The sequence below is a fragment of the Tachypleus tridentatus genome, chromosome 13 (assembly GCF_004210375.1).
Source record: "Tachypleus tridentatus isolate NWPU-2018 chromosome 13, ASM421037v1, whole genome shotgun sequence".
Taxonomy (NCBI): Eukaryota; Metazoa; Arthropoda; class Merostomata; order Xiphosura; family Limulidae; genus Tachypleus; species Tachypleus tridentatus.
The window spans coordinates 269,918,314-269,931,830 of NC_134837.1; the positions used below are offsets into that span (position 1 = coordinate 269,918,314).

The 13,517-nt window shown below is 34.0% G+C and overlaps 1 protein-coding gene across 6 annotated transcripts in view; it reads right to left on the bottom strand.

Annotated features, from left to right (window-relative positions):
* Positions 1-13,304, bottom strand: part of LOC143240120 (protein Gawky-like) — a 66,418-nt gene extending 53,114 nt beyond the window's left edge. For all 6 annotated transcript variants that reach the window (XR_013021580.1, XR_013021581.1, XR_013021579.1 and 3 more), the window contains exon 1: positions 13,149-13,304. The gene's annotated coding sequence lies outside the window, so the exon portion shown is untranslated. The remainder of the gene's footprint in view (positions 1-13,148) is intronic.
* Positions 13,305-13,517: the final 213 nt, after the last annotated feature.

Here is a 13,517-nt window from a genome sequence, read left to right on the forward strand (position 1 = left end):
ATTTTAATGATTTAATATCTAAGTTAATTTGACATCAGCAAGGAAAATATGAAATGAAATACAAAATAGGGTAAGTACCTTTCAATTTTAGTCACACATGAATTATTTGGTTATTGTCTATATTCATAGTTATAAAATGTGCATATTTTAAAATGCTTGGTAATTTTGCACACAAAAATTTACACTGCTAAATAAGAAACCCTTTTGGAAGTGAACAACAACTTTCACGGTGTACAATATAATCATCAGTGCCAGCATGTCTATGTAAATATGTATGATTTTTTGAAAGATGTGCCATTAGTTAATTTACATGTACCAGTGACATATGCAATTTCACCAACACACTACAATAAGAATTGGTGTCTACCGGTTGGACACTGTGAAAACGTCAATTTTTCTACATAGATGCTTGAACTATGTTTACAAAAAAAATAAACATGGGGTGTAACAGTATATCAATTTACTGATAGATTAGTTATGAATGTCCCAAGAGGTATGTGTCAATGGTAAGAATTGATACCAACTACCAACAGTACCCTGAATGTTTTCAACAGTTTGTAAGTTTGACTATTTCTATGTAATCTCCCTTTGATTTTATGGCCTATACTTATCTGTAAGCCTAAAAGTGCACATATCAGCTCCACCATTACCAATGCTTCTCATACAATGGACAAAGTCCATAATAGAGAATTAACAATTACTATAATTCCAAATTTAATATCTGTGTCTTCATGAAAATTACCAATATTGTAGTAAGTGTGAAAAGTATGTTGGGAACAAAGAATCTGATGTTTTAAATAAAATATTTGTGTGAATTTCATTATCTGGATAACTTGCATCTATTTTCATAATTTCTACAACCCCCTAAAAACACAAGTTTTTTTGGTAACATTGTATATTTCATCCTCTATCCAAACAACATATACTTGAATCTTCTAAACATCTACCAGATGGGGCTATTATTAATTTTACAATATATTTTGGAACCAATCAACTCCTCATAATTTCAAATGATGCTTGGAAAAGACACTGAAGTAATGCTCATGCTCAACAAAAATGACTTGGTACCAAATAAATGACCTACAATCAAATATACGTATAAAAGCTGAACATTTATGTAAACATAAATTTTATTCTACATGGTGACCAATTACCTAACATGTTACAGAATGTTATGTTTCCTGTAACAAGTGTTGATTGTGGAACAGTCCGTTTCTGTACAAAATAAATTCAAGACAAAATTCAAATGCTCTATGAAGACAAGAAAGAGACATTTGAACAATATTCACCATGTAATCATGTTTGTTGACTTGCATTCAAAATTTTACTGAACTATTATTTATCTATTTTTGTGTGTCACATGATATGTCAAATACAGCATTGGTACACACAGAGAACAGCTATTTTATGTCTGACACAACAAAGCACTTGACCACAGACAGAAGTCAACCACTGAGGACCATTTACATCTGTGCAACACACAAAATGAGGTCCAGTGTTTCTAGTAGCTCACTCCAAGAGATTCTATTAAAACAGCCAAAAATCATGAAAATAAAAATGGATAGATAAACAGCAGCTACTGAACAACAGAAAAAGGAAAGATTTTCTTTAAAGTATTTGACTGTTTAGTTATGAGTTCGGTTTCATACTGTTCCTCTGTGAATAGTAAAATAAACATTTTCATCACCAAACCTGTATTTCCTAGGATACAAAACAATGTTTCATTAGAGCAAAAATTACAGAAATAAAAAAAACAAACAAACTTTTGATGTTACATTACTATTCATAAATACAGAGTTTTATGAAAAATTACAAGTAGAATACTTGAATGCAGTAATCAAATTAAGTTGATCACCAAAATTTCTGTATTTTTTAATATATATTCATGAAGTTTTGTGAATGATGTTTCATTTGTGCACAACTGCTATAAGTTTTCTTTACATGAATTGAATTGTCATATCTTTTATATAAATATGTACAAAACATTTAAATAATAAGTTTAACACTCCTTATACATGTGTGATAACGAATCAGTGGTGCTACTGTAGCATATGGTCTACACATACACTATCATCATCACTGTTTTGATGCACTAAAACATATTTTCTTCATAAATGGTTTATATCTTTCCATGTTTTTGTTCAGGAAATAATAATAATTTAACAAATTGTGTATTCCAAAATAGTAACTTAAATTAAGGCTATAATCTCACTAGTTTTGACTTGTTTCATTCTCATTATATTTGTACCCAAAACATTATGTAATGTTATTTTGTACTTTATCAGTTTAAATGTTATTTATAATAACTGGCACCAATTCAAATAAAAGAAAGTTAAAATGGTTAAAACACTTCATACAATTTCAGTGTTAGGTCTCAGTCATTTAGTATTACAAACTATTTCTGCATGTGTTAAGTCTCAGTCATTTAGTATCACAAACTATTTCTGCATGTGTTAAGTCTCAGTCATTTAGTATTACAAACTATTTTTGCATGTGTTAAGTCTCAGTCATTTAGTATTACAAACTATTTCTGCATGTGTTAAGTCTCAGTCATTTAGTATTACAAACTATTTCTGCATGTGTTAAGTCTCAGTCATTTAGTATTACAAACTATTTCTGCATGTGTTAAGCCTCAGTCATTTAGTATTACAAACTATTTCTGCATGTGTTAAGTCTCAGTCATTTAGTATTACAAACTATTTCTGCATGTGTTAAGTCTCAGTCATTTAGTATTACAAACTATTTCTGCATGTGTTAAGTCTCAGTCATTTAGTATTACAAACTATTTCTGCATGTGTTAAGTCTCAGTCACTTAGTATCACAAACTATTTCTGCATGTGCTAAGTCTCAGTCATTTAGTATCACAAACTATTTCTGCATGTGTTAAGTCTCAGTCATTTAGTATTACAAACTATTTCTGCATGTGTTAAGTCTCAGTCATTTAGTATTACAAACTATTTCTGCATGTGTTAGGTCTGTCATTTAGTATCACAAACTATTTCTGCATGTGTTAAGTCTCAGTCATTTAGTATTACAAACTATTTCTGCATGTGTTAAGTCTCAGTCATTTAGTATTACAAACTATTTTTGCATGTGTTAAGTCTCAGTCATTTAGTATTACAAACTATTTCTGCATGTGTTAAGTCTCAGTCATTTAGTATTACAAACTATTTCTGCATGTGTTAAGTCTCAGTCATTTAGTATTACAAACTATTTCTACATGTGTTAAGTCTCAGTCATTTAGTATTACAAACTATTTCTACATGTGTTAAGTCTCAGTCATTTAGTATTACAAACTATTTCTGCATGTGTTAAGTCTCAGTCATTCAGTATTACAAACTATTTCTGCATGTGTTAGGTCTGTCATTGAGTATCACAAACTATTTCTGCATGTGTTAAGTCTCAGTCATTTAGTATTACAAACTATTTCTGCATGTGTTAGGTCTGTCATTTAGTATCACAAACAATTTCTGCATGTGTTAAGTCTCAGTCATTTAGTATTACAAACTATTTCTGCATGTGTTAAGTCTCAGTCATTTAGTATTACAAACTATTTCTGCATGTGTTAAGTCTCAGTCATTTAGTATTACAAACTATTTCTGCATGTGTTAAGTCTCAGTCATTTAGTATTACAAACTAATTCTACATGCCAGTTGATTTCATGCAAATACATTTTTGTGAATGGTAAATGCTTCTAAAATACCAGTAAAATTTATACATGGGGGCATTGTGATGTGATGGTTAATCCCAATATTTACTGGTAAAAGAGTAGCCCAAGAGTTGGTAGTAGGTGGTGATAACTAGCCACCTTCCCTCTAGTCTTATACTGCTAAATTAGGGACGGCTAGCACAGATAGCCCTCGAGTAACTTTGTGCAAAATTCAAAACAAACAGACAGCCCTCATGTAGTGTTGCATGAAATTCAAAAACAAAGATATACACAAGCTAACAGTTAAAACAAACTAATTTCAATCTGTGAAATAGGCAGTGAAGTCTTTGATTAAGAAATAGGCTTGTGGCAGTGAAGTCTTTGATTAAAATTTCTAAATCAATTTTACTGTAAAGAAAGTTCTGAAGATGGAAATATTTCCTCCTTCTTTAGAGACTTTGCCAAATAGAAAGATGTTAGTATTGACCAATTAGCTGAAGGAAGATTCATGAATAATCCACAAGCAGCAATGTATTAGGTCATCCCCTCTGAAAATTTAATATAGAAAGTGCATTATCATTTGTGTCATTGTAGAAGCCTTTAATGGCTAAAATACGAAGTAGGCCATGTATAAAAATGTTCAGACAAATAAAAGAAATTAACTCAACTCTACTTTTTCTGATTATTAATCAAATAAACCTCCATGAACATGGATATGTTTGACGAGCACATCAGGCATAAAATACTTTACAAGTTTACAAAAGGCAAAAGTGCAGCAGAAACTACATGAAACATTCAAGATGTTTATGGTGCAAAGTCCCTCAGTGAAAGAAAATGTCAAAGGTGGTTTCAGAGGTTCAAATCAGGTGACTACAGCTTAAATGATGTGCCACATTCAGGTCGTCCTGTTAAGTTTAATGATGACTTGCTGCTAGCTGCACTTGATGAAGACTGTGCTGTACCAGTTGAAGAACTAGCATAGAAGCTTAATTCAACCCATTCAACAGTTTACCAACATCTGCAACAGCTTGGAAATGTGTCAAAACTTGGAAAATGTCGTGGCAGTTATCACATTGTATTTTATAAATAATGTTGGTGTGATGTTTGTCAGTGTAGTTTTTACATAGTATAGACCTCAGTTTTGTGCCTGGTTTTTGAATAAATTTAGTATTAACTGAAATGTCATATTTTGTTACTAGTTTTTACCAAATGTTGGTATTTGTTTGCTGATGTCAGGAATATATGGTATACAGCAGTATATGGTTTCGTGATTTTTTGATTTGTGAGATATATTTACTTTAGTTAGTTGATTTTGCTTTTCGTCTAGATGTGTGTGTATAAAGTTTTATACGGTTTGTGGAGGAAACTTTTTAATGTTGATAAAGTATTGTTTTATTTTGTCTAATTCATCGTTAATTTTATCTTGTGAGCGTAGTTTTATGGCTGTGTTTATTTGGTTTCTTTGCATGTTGAGTTTTTATTTTGTTTCATGTGTTGAGTCCCAAGGAATGTATAGTCCAGTATGGGTGATTTTTCAGTGGATTTCTGTTTTAAATTGTGTATCAGTTCTTGTAATTTTGAGGTTAAGAAATGATATTTGATTGCTTTCTTCCTGTTCACATGTGAAGTTAATGTTGGGATGTATGGAGTTAATGTGATTGAAAAAATTAAGTGTGTGTTCTGTAGATCTGAATCCTGCAACCGTGTCATCTACATATCTGTACCAGTATAGTGGTGGATGTAATGCTGTGTTAATTGCTTGTGTTTCAACTTGCATCATAAAAATATTGGCTAGAACTGGTGATACTGGGTTGCCTATGCTTAGGCCATTTGTTTGTATATAGTTGTGGTTGTTGAACATGAAGTTTGTCTTCATCATGGTGAATTCTACAAGGGTTACTAATTGGTTGCTGGGAATGTCTATAGTTGAGTTAGGGTCTCGGATATAGAGTTCTAAGGCTATCTTGCAGGCTTCAGTGGTTGGAACTTCTGTAAAGAAGGATATAACATCAAAACTGGCCATTAAAGCTATATGATTAAGTTGATTAAAGTTAGACTTGAAATTAAAAGTCTTTGATGAATGAGCTGGCTGATGTTGCATATTTGGAGAATGCCCATGCTATGTATTTACCAAGATTGTAATTAAACGATTCATATGTGGACAATATTGGTCGAAATGGACAGTCTGGTTTATGAGGTTTGGGGATGCCGTATATTTGCGGTGTGCGTCGAGTCGGTTTTACGTAGGTAGGAATAAAGTGTTTGTGAAATTGTGTTGGCTTTTTTCATTTGTAGTAGTAATTTGTTCAGTTGCGTCTCGTGTGTCTTTGTTGGATTTGTGTGTACTGGTTTAAATTTGTTAGTGTCTGACAGGATGTCCTTCATTTTTTGGATGTATTCATTCGTGTTCATTATGACTATAGTGTTTCCTTTATCTGCTTTTAGAATTTTAATGTTTTTGTCTTGTTTTAGGTTTTTAATGGAATTAATGTCTCTTTTTGTAAGATTATTTTTTAACTTTCTGTTTTGTGAAATTATGTTGACTGTTTTGTGAGAAAATTCTTTGAAAAAATCATTTAAGATGTTGTTTTTAGGTGTTTCTGGAAAATATAAATTTTTAATTTTACCTGGGAAGTTTGGCTGTTGGATGTCAATAAAATTGTCCAAGTTGTCTTCTTTCTGTTGGTTGTTTTCTTGTTTTTGTTTTCTGTAGAAAGTATCACAAGTCTCCTGGCTAGATCTTCTAAACATGTTTTGATTTCTATGGTTGGAATGTACCTAGGTGCTATTGTGAAGCTGAGTCCTTTGTTAAGTAGATGTATCTCGTCAGTGTTTAATTGTCGGTCGGATCTGTTAATTATGAGGTTATTCAACGGTTTGTCATGTTGTCTTTTCTGTTGTTTACATCTTAGTTTTTCTAATTTTTTGTTGTGGCAGATCTTTTTGTCTCTGTCATTCCTAGTGTTGATTTGTTTTATGTTTCATTGTATAAGTCCATAAATCTCTGGTTTGATGCAGCATACCAGTTGATGGTCTAGGTTCATTTTTTGTTTTTGTAAGTCATGTAGTTCTTTGTATTTCGTGTTCAACATGGCTTTAAGTAGTTTTTCTGTAAATTTTGGATAATGTTTGTGTATGTATTAAAATTTTTTGATAGTTTTACCTTTACAAAATTAGGGGTTAGTTGTTCTTTTCTACATTGTTGAATGAAATATATGTCATTTCTTCTATTGATAATTTATTGGTTTAAATTTCTTAGTTTCTTAATGATCATATGAGTATATACTGTTAATAGTGTTGTAAGGTATGCTAGTTCAGATATAATGGTAACAGGTAAGTACAAAAAACACAAAGACGTACACTTCTCGTACAATTGCTGTGATGAAATAATAATCCGTGACATCGAGAAAACCCACTTGTAGATAAATATATATGTAAAAACGGCTCGTCTAGGTTGAGAAAATTTTTTACGTGGAGGAGTGAACAACGTTTCGATCTTCATCGGTCATCGTCAAGTTCACAAAGAAAGAAAGAGGTAACTGACCGGAAGCTGACCACATGTTTGAAAGGGGTTGTGTAACTGTGTGATGGAATGTAGAGGGCGGTGTTTGATGTTTGAATATATAATTTTATATCATTTATTTTATTATTTTTAATATAGGTATAAAGGTGTTCCTTTGTAATGGTTTATTTTGGGTGTAAGTTGTTGTATAAGTAAGGCTTCTTTAATTTTGCATTTGTTTATGTTTGCTTCTTTATTTAGTATTTGAGTGTTTTCTATGCTTATGTTGTGTTTATTTGACTTGCAGTGTTCGAAAACATGTGAAGGTGACATCACGAACACTTGAATGTGTTTTTTAACTGTTAGAAAATATGGCAGAGTAACGTGTGTATTATTTTTTCAATAAAGCAGCAGTTTTAGTATGAGTCAAGGAAGAGTGGAGTACTTTTATTATGAGTCAAGAAAGAGTGGAGTACTTTAAGTATGAGTCAAAAAGGAGTGGAGTACTTTTAGTATGAGTCAAAAAGGAGTGGAGTACTTTTAGTATGAGTCAAGGAAGAGTGGAGTACTTTTAGTATGAGTCAAGGAAGAGTGGAGTACTTTTAGTATGAGACAAGGAAGAGAGGAGTACTTTTATTATGAGTCAAGGAAGAGTGGAGTACTTTTATTATGAGATAAGGAAGAGTGGAGTATTTTTAGTATGAGTCAAAAAGGAGTGGGGTACATTTAGTATGAGTCAAGGAAGAGTGGAATATTTTAGTATGAGACAAGGAAGAGTGAAGTACTTTTAGTATGAGTCCAAAAGGAGTGGAGTACATTTTAAAATGCCAGATCCATCTGGAAATCTCTTTCTCAATTCTGGAACAACTCTTCTCTGCAAAACTTCGATGTACTGTGATCCTCGCATCATACCTTCTACGATATGTAAGCCTCCGATGCCATAGTAGCTCAAAAAGCCCCCAAACATCTTCTTCAAGGGATGTTATACAAACTGACTGATGTGAGATTCTCAACGTTTCTCACCTGGAGATCTGTGAACATGCAGACTTCTTTGACCCTGTACGAAGAAATGAGTCTCAACACTAAATAACACCTTCCTTCATTATTCTTGCATCCAGTTCTTATATTTCAGATCCCATTGATACCGTTTTTTCTTCACTGAGCTGGTAAGAAGTTATTTTTTGGCTGGTCTCCTTGCCCTTCTAACACAATTTCGAATGATGTAATATTCCTCAAAATTTCGTCATATATCCCAAAAATAGATCGATCATACAGCAAAACACAACTAATGATGCCGCCTGTGTGAAAAAATGACTATTAAAGGAAATTAGCGGGTCCAGCAAGCCTACACCAGCCACCATGCTGAAAATATTGTAAAATGACCATTTGTTTCAATTAATTTGCACCAGGGCGTACCTTTCAAAATAACATACTTTACAGGCAGACTATTTTTGAAAACAATGACTCACCTTTTCTGTGTATCATCTGGTTCATACCTATACACTGAATAAAAAAATGTTAGAAACTTGCTTGCTTTTAAAGTTAACTTTCTCAGTTACTACTCAAAACATGTTAGTTTGAACTGATTTCTGACTAACAAATAAGTGTTTATATTACTTTGTTTGGAACAGGTACTCACCAAAGCATACACTGTTTCTTTCAATAAAAATATTTTCAATTTAATCTGTATTTTACAGCTTTTCAATAAGTCTTACAGCATCAAAATTAGCACTAAAGTAAACACAGGTCTATTTAAGGGATAAATTTAGAATAAGTGAATCAAGAATACAAGAAAAAAATATTCTACGGAATCTACTAGCATGTGGAAGAAGTAGGTAAAGGAACCCATCACACTAGACATGGCCTCTGTGAGCAAAATAATGGAAAAGGAGACAGAAATGGAGATCCTGGTTTGTACCTTATGTGTCTGACGACACAGGAAGAATGGAGAGCTTGACACAGAACTAGAAATGCTATGTGTTTCATCACACAGGGGAATGGAAAGCTGACACAGAACTAGAAATGCTGATATGTGTTTCATCACACAGGGGAATGGAAAGCTGACACAGGACTAAAAATGCTGATATGTGTCTGATCACATAAGGGAACAGAAAGCTTGACACAGGACTAGAAATGCTGATGTGTCTGATCACACAGGGAAATGGAAAGCTTGACACAGGACTAGAAATGCTGATAAGTGTCAGACGACACAGGAAGAATGGAAAGCTTGACACAGAACTAGAAATGTTGATATGTGTTTCATCACACAGGGGAATGGAAAGCTGACACAGGACTAAAAATGCTGATATGTGTCTGATCACATAAGGGAACAGAAAGCTTGACACAGAACTAGAAATGCTGATATATGTCTGATCACATAAGGAAACGGAAAGCTTGAAACAAGACTAGAAATGCTGATATGTGTCTGATCACATAGAGGAATGGAAAGCTTGAAACATGACTAGAAATGCTGATATGTGTCTGATCACATAGAGGAATGTAAAGCTTGTCACAGGACTAGAAATGCTGATATGTGTCTGATCACACAGGGAAATAGAAAGTTGACACAGGACTAGAAATGCTGATGTGTCTGATCACACAGGGAAATGGAAAGCTGACACAGGACTAGAAATGCTGATATGTGTCTGATCACACAGGGAAATGGAAAGCTTGACACAGGACTAGAAATGCTGATATGTGTCTCATCATACAGGGAAATGGAAAGCTTGACACAGGACTAGAAATGCTGATACGTGTTTGATCACACAGGGGAATGGAAAGCTGACACAGGACTAGAAATGCTGATATATGTCTGATTACATAGGGAAATAGAAAGCTTGACACAGAACTAGAAATGCTGATATATGTCTGATCACATAGGGAAATGGAAAGCTTGAAACAAGACTAGAAATGCTGATATATGTCTGATCACATAGAGAAATGGAAAGCTTGACACCGGACTAGAAATGCTGATATGTGTCTGATCACACAGGGAAATAGAAAGCTTGACACAGGACTAGAAATGCTGATATGTGTCTCATCACATAAGGGAACAGAAAGCTTGACACAGGACTAGAAATGCTGATACGTGTTTGATCACACAGGGGAATGGAAAGCTGACACAGGCCTAGAAATGCTGATATGTGACTGATCACACAGGGGAATGGAAAGCTTGACACAGGACCAGAAATGCTGATAAGTGTCTGATCACACAGGGGAATGGAAAGCTTGAAACAGGACTAGAAATGCTGATATGTGTCTCATCACATAAGGGAACAGAAAGCTTGACACAGAACTAGGAATGCTGATATGTGTCTCATCACATTGGGGAATGGAAAACTTGACACGGACTAGAAATGCTGAGAAGTGTCTGATCACACAGGGAAATGGAAAGCTTGACACAGGACTAGAAATGCTGATAAGTGTCTCATCACACAGGGGAATGGAAAACTTGACACGGGACTAGAAATGCTGAGAAGTGTCTGATCACACAGGGGAATGGAAAGCTAACACAGGACTAGAAATGCTGAGATATGTCTGATTACATAGGAAATAGAAAGCTTGACAGAGGCCTAGAAATGCCGATATGTGTCTGATCACACAGGGAAATAGAAAGCTTGACACAGAACTAGAAATGCTGATGTGTCTGATCACATACAGGAATAAAAAACTACACAACTAGAAACTCATTATGGTGAAAATAGTACTATCTGTACTTGTAGTGACCTGATACTATTGCTGTTGACCAACTCACTGTAGTGAAAACTGTTGCATCTGTACTTCTAGTGACCTGATACAACAACTGTTGACCAACTCACTGCAATGAAAACAACACCATCTGTACTTCTGGTGACCTGATATTACTACTGCTGACCAACTCACTGCAATGAAAACAGTACCATCTGTAGTTCTAGTGACCTGATACTACTACTGTTGACCAACTCACTGTAATGAAAACAGTACTATCTGTAGTTCTAGTGACTTTATACTACTACTGTTGACCAACTTACTATAATGAAAACAGTACCATCTGTAGTTCTGGTGACCTGATACTACTACTGTTGACCAACTCACTGTAATGAAAACAGTACCATCTGTAGTTCTAGTGACTTGACACTACTACTGTTGACCAACTCACTGCAATGAAAACAGTACCATCTGTGGTTCTAGTGACCTGATACTACCACTGTTGACCAACTCACTGCAATGAAAACAGTACCATCTGTAATTCTGGTGACCTGATACTACTACTGTTGACCAACTCACTGTAATGAAAACAGTACCATCTGTAGTTCTAGTGACTTGATACCACTACTGTTGACCAACTCAGTGTAATGAAAACAGTACCATCTGTAATTCTGGTGACCTGATACTACTACTGTTGACTAACTCACTGTAATGAAAACAGTACCATCTGTAGTTTTAGTGACTTGATACTACTACTGTCGACCAACTCAGTGTAATGAAAACAGTACCATCTGTAATTCTGGTGACCTGATACTACTACTGTTGACCAACTCACTGTAATGAAAACAGTACCATCTGTAGTTCTAGTGACTTGATACTACTACTGTTGACTAACTCACCGTAATAAAAACAGTACCATCTGTAGTTCTAGTGACTTGATACTACTACTGTTGACTAACTCACTGTAATGAAAACAGTACCATCTGTAGTTCTAGTCTTGATATTACTACTGTTGACCAACTCAGTGTAATGAAAACAGTACCATCTGTAATTCTGGTGACTTGATACTACTACTGTTGACCAACTCACTGTAATGAAAACAGTACCATCTGTAGTTCTAGTGACTTGATACTACTACTGTTGACTAACTCACCGTAATAAAAACAGTACCATCTGTAGTTCTAGTGACTTGATACTACTACTGTTGACTAACTCACTGTAATGAAAACAGTACCATCTGTAGTTCTAGTCTTGATACTACTACTGTTGACCAACTCAGTGTAATGAAAACAGTACCATCTGTAATTCTGGTGACTTGATACTACTACTGTTGACCAACTCACTGTAATGAAAACAGTACCATCTGTAGTTCTAGTGACCTGATACTACCACTGTTGACCAACTCATGATCAAAATTATACCAAAATGACTTTATTCATTACTACTCATTTATAGTTGTTAACAAGGAGGAATCAACATAGTAAACGAAATTCAATATAGTGTTTATAAATCAAGTTAACTCCTTCTTCAAGAAACATTTTTATTTACGTATTTTCTACTTAATGTGTCACTATCTTGATTAAAAGGTTTCATGTGGTAGAACATGTAAAACCTCTATCGGATTGAATGGTATGAAATATTAAAGTTTAAAACCCAACGCACAAGATAATTCATGCCTCTCCTTACAAGTTGGTGGAATGTGGTTGTCAAATGTAAGTTACAATATTTTGAGTACCAACTAATCCTCGAACGTCAATTAAAATGACCCATATATTTAGAGCTATTCTAGTCGTGTGAAGACCTCAGATTGATCTAAGAAACCACAACTATAAGTTTAAACTTGGGATATCAATTGTCTCTTCTTTCAACACTTTGCAGGAAATAATAATAACGTGGCACATTTTGTCAAATTATTTCACTCTTTCGAATTTGCGTTGAACCATCGCATTTTCAACGAGATAAGGTTAACTATCATTTTCACAAATTTTTTGAAGATCAAGTTTACTTTGTCGTCACTTATAAGTTCATTTATATTTACTTGGTAGGATTTTGTTGACCAACTTAATTTTATAACTTATCATACAATACCACTATAGCTGAGAACACAATGGCCTGGTACTTCGTTTGGTCCGAAGTTACCGACTCAACATGCAGAAGCTGTTTACAACATAAATTAGTCTCCATTCAAATCAATCTGAGTTTGTCATTTTTCAAGTGAATACTACAGCTTACAACATAAATTTACAAAAAGTTTAGTCTTACATATACAAGTAATAATTATGTAATTAAACAATACTACTGAGAACTTACCTGAGACTGTACAGACAACTGTAACACATACTTTGCTTTCAATTTAAATATACTAAAAATAACTGCGTTTCAGAAATCTACGTATACGATTCGCACCGCGATACCACCGCTTTATTAATAGCTGTCAAAAATGGATAACCAGGACAGTAAACTGCGCAGCTGCATCAATAAAATCTTCTCGCCTCACAGCATCTGACGTCATGAAATCTGATACACGCGCTGAACTGTTTGTTTTCGAGATCAATTTGATACCAGTTATTCATCTTTGAAGAGCGTTATAAAATGTACGGCGTAGGTAGCCTATGTTTATAAAATTTAAATAAAACGTTATTTTTGCATTTTAAGTAGTATTAAATATGAATATTCGTA